A 5000-nucleotide genomic window follows, 5' to 3' on the forward strand; every position below is an offset into this window, starting at 1 on the left:
TTATATTATATATTATATATATATATATTATATATATATATATATATATATATACACACACAATACATATGCATTCACATATATTAATTGATCAAATAAAAACATCGATCTATAACTAGATGAACAAGTAAACAGATAAAGAATAAAAAATCAATAAAACAATTATCACATTAACAACCGAATTAACAGAGAAAGAACGAAGAAATAAGCAAAAAAAAAAAATCAAAAAAAAAGAACAGAAAACAAAATAAAAGCAATCTTGGCGAACAAGAGATCGGGATGGGGACAACCGCACTCGCCAAATCCGAGACACGTCAGGCTCGCAGAGCATCTCGGCTCTGCGCATGCCCGGCGAGCTACCGAAGGCACCAACCCGCAATAGAGAGGCTCCTTCTCTCCCTTCCTCCCCTTCCCTACGCTTCCGCCCCCAATCCCTTACTCTCACCTACTCTTTTTTTTTGCTCTTTCTCTCTCTCTTTTTCTCTTTTAAGTCTGTTCATCTTTGATTACTAATTTTCTTTTCTTTTTCTCGTTTTCTTTTCTTTCTCTCTCACTCTCTGTTTCTCTCTCTTTCACACACACACACACACATACACACACACACACACACACACACACACACACACACACACACACACACTTTCGCACAATTTCTACTTCTTCCTCAATTTCTCATCTTATTTCTTCAGACTATCTCCTCTCAATTTCTGTACTCAACCTGTATATTCCTATTACTACCTATCTTTATCTCTTTCCTTCTCATCCCCCGTCTCTCTCTCTTTCTCTTCTCTCTCTCTCTCTCTCTCTCTCTCCACGATGAAGGCATGGCAAAACCACTTCTCCACCTTCTCCACCTTGGCAACTACATCCACCTCTGCCACCACACTGAACTCAAGTACAGTTCCTGCACGTACCATTCTCCCACAACCTTCCGCTCTGTCTCAGTATGATTAGGTCCAATGCGACTCAATCTCCTCACCCCTCCGGTGGACCATACGACCAAAAGGTCACCGTAAACGTTGACAAGCTTCCCTCAACTCCGACCGGATTCCCCCCAAAACAGCGCCGCATAAGTCCGGACCTTGTATTGTGGACTTCGAGCGTAACATTTCCAGAAAGAAGAACACAAACGTCGTGGCCTGTGAGGAACCGTTCCTTCTGCATCGGAGACCCATTATCCCATACCTGCTCTGCTGTCCCTCTCCCACACAATAGAATTTATTACTAGACACACTCTGCAATCCCTACCTCCACATACTAGAATTTATTACTAGATACACTATTACTAGTCACACCGCTGTCGACTAAATTCGAGCCTTAATTGAAACCTAGAGGTCCTATATTACACTACATGCTATGGAACAAATATTTACGAGGATGTACTAGCTAGGATGAAAATCTATAAAATATAGAAGCACAATTGTGAGCGTGGTGGTGGTGCTATTCCTCTCTCTCTCTCTCTCTCTCTCTCTCTCTCTCTCTCTCTCTCTCTCTCTCTCTCTCTCTCTCTCTCTCTCTCTCCTCACTCACACACACACACACACACACACACACACACACTGCAGAATCAAGGTCAGACATTTCTTTCTTATTTTCCTATGAAAAGCAAACTCTATGCCAAAAGAAGACTTACGAGCTGAAGACAAGATCTGATAATCGTATTAAGGATTTAAAACATTTTCCTCTTTGTTCTAGCTGTCTTCAATCGGATTTTTTTTTTCAACTGAGGGAAGTTCCCTTCGCAGATTAATTTATCGCTCTGTTGTCAGGCAATTTCAATCAGTTACGTGGGCAACTGCTGGAGTCTAAGAGCTGCAGGACTTTCTAGTAATCATTACTCATTTACAATATCAATCCTGTTACTATTCTATTTTTCAAAACAATAACCCTGAGAATATTCTTAATATTGAAACCGTCATTTTTCTACCATTGACACTATCGATCCTGTTTGTGTTTTATATTGACAATATGTATTGACAATGCTAAATATTGACAATAATGACCCTGTCAATACTCTCGATATTGATATCTAAAACATGCCCTGTACTTTAAATATCAACTAGAATTTTAGTTTACCTTTGGGATTCTCAACACCAACCTAAGAAGGTCACCATTATCTAGATATACTTGAAATATTGACAATAAATATTAACCGCGAAAGGTGCCCAAGTGAATGGGTGACCCTGTCTAGGAGATTTACGTGGGTAAGCTTCTCTATGGGTGCCCGACCCATCCTATAAATGGTTACACAGAGGGCGACCGTCCATGGACGGGTCTGGGAGATAAAAGCTCGTTTAGTTTCCGAGTCGTAAACTGGAGGGCTTGTCATCGAACTCGGGCCATGTACATGTGGCTCCGTCCACTGCTGATGTGTATCGGACACAACGACTCGTCAGGTCCTCAACTTCTTTATCTTTGTTCAAACGTGTGTAAAGATATGCACGTAATTACACATGTCGATGTTACATGCACACACACACACACATACACACAAACACGCACACACACACACACACACACACACACACACACACACACACAAACACGCACACACACACACACACACACACACACACACACACACACACACACGCAAAGAGAAATAACCCAAGTTGAACTATATGTGAATTTGTAGCAAGGTATGCTAATTGGATAGCAGGAAACATGACCTTATTAGAGCTGCTCTCTTCCTGTATACTGTACTGCATTTAAGTAAATACAATTTGGGGAGCACGCAAATGCACACATACACACACAAACGCACACAAACGCACACAGACACACACACACATACACACACACAAGCACACAACACACATACACACAAACACACACACACGCACACATGTACATATATTACATACACAAATAACTTATATCACCATTGGATCCTGTACGGGCTACTTGTGCCCCCATCAAATTGGTTCACTCTGTATTAATATCTGACAGTGCCATGCACGGTCCGCGTCTACGGCCGACCGACCGGGCGGTGGGTTTGTTGCATCTGTCGCGTCCCTCTTGACCCAACAGCTGTTGTGTCCGCACAGGAAGGTAACAACGACACCAGTATGTCACAAGCAGACCCTTCAAATCACGGAAATGAAATGATGATGATCGTTAGATGGATTACAAATGAATAAATGAAATAGATAAATGAAATAAAGAAAAAGGAAAAGGGAATGAAAAGTGTGATTTATTTTTTGTAAACAAAGTTATTTTTATAATTATTATCATTATCATTATTATTGTTATTATCATTATCATCATTATCATTATTATTATTATTATTTTCATTTTCATAAACTCAGAATTAAAAGTACGGCGCTGTTTTTGGACCATCTGAGAAGGTTGGACCATCTGAGATGGATAAAACCTCTGAGGAGATCAAACCATCTGGAGAAATTAAACCACCTCTAGAGATTAAGACATCTGTGAAGATTAAACCCTTTCACACAAACCCCGATAAACCCACTGGTAACTCAAAAGACTTCTTACTATTTTATTCAGCAGTTGGATGAACCCGCTCCCCCTCCCCCCTCCCCCTCCCCACTCCTCAGTCCTCCCCAGAAGGATTAAGATCCTTTGGGTTAATCCCAGGATTACACGGGAATCGCATCAGACCGGCCTGACGCGCTACACAACGGAAGAGTCCTTATCAGTGACGTTTAGAATAAAACTCATGTTAATCCAACACAAGAGTTTCTTAACCACGCATAAGATAAATATATGAATATATAGATAAATAACTACCTGGAGATAAATAAAAATAACTGGAGAGAAATAGATAAGCATATAAATAAATGGAGACAAAATTAATCAGTTAATAAATAAATAAACAATTGGACATAATTAGAATAAATGAATAACTGAGAATGAATAAAATAAATTAACAAATAATTGGAGATGAATATGATAAATGAAAATTTGGAGATAAAAATACCTAAATAAACGGATACAAATTAAATAAATAAGCAAATGAATATACAAAAAATATATAATTAAATTAATATATACAAAGTGATCAATAAATGGGTAAATAATATCCACGACTACTTAAACAAATACATAAACAGATGGATGTGTGTGTGTGTGTGTGTGTGTGTGTGTGTGTGTGTGTGTGTGTGTGTGTGTGTGTGTGTGTGTGTGTGTGTGTGTGTGTGTGTGAGAGAGAGAGAGAGAGAGAGATAGAATTTGTGCGTGCGTGTATTTATAGCCACATACATATAAGCATGTAATACACAGTCCCACACACATGTACTACTTACATGCGCTCGATCATTTTGGACCTCCAAAACCTGCAAGGTCACTTGACCTCTTGAAACCTCGACTGAGGTCACGCCATATCGGTGACCTAAGATATAATGGTCGCCATTCTTTTTTTTTTTTTTTTAACTTTTCGGTCGAAAATTGTCTGAGGACAACGTACCCACATTGTCAGTTGTAGTACAGTCAAGCGCAAAAGCTCTGATATTCTCTTCGTTTCGACTTAGGAGATTGAGCTCGAGTTACGAAATAGAGTTCGAGTTATGGGACTGGCGCTTTGTCCAAGAGGCAGACAATTTCGTTTACTTGTGGGTCCCAATCCAGCAGCCTTTTTATTTAATTCTATTCAAGGTGAGGCTCGATTTATTTCTTTTTACATTTTACTTTATTTCTATTTCTTCCTACTTCTATATTATTTAATTCAATTTTTCATTATTTATCTATTTGTTATTCTAGCACTTGCAGTAGTTCTTTTGTACGAAAATCCGGAACGATATGTCACTCCAAAACGATGTCATTCCAAAACGATGACGTCGCTCCAAAACGATGTCATTCCAAAACGATGACGTCACTCCAAACCGATGACGTCGCTCCGAACTGATTACGTCACTCCGAACAATGACGTCACTCCGAACAATGACGTCACTTCGAGCAATGACGTCACACCAAATACATAACGCCACTGGCCCCGCCCTTCTTCCCGTGAAAGAGAGAGATTTCCAGGAGTCTACCTTCCA

Source organism: Oratosquilla oratoria, chromosome 11 (genome assembly GCF_046742065.1).
Source record: "Oratosquilla oratoria isolate Oo_2021 chromosome 11, ASM4674206v1, whole genome shotgun sequence".
Taxonomy (NCBI): domain Eukaryota; kingdom Metazoa; phylum Arthropoda; class Malacostraca; order Stomatopoda; family Squillidae; genus Oratosquilla; species Oratosquilla oratoria.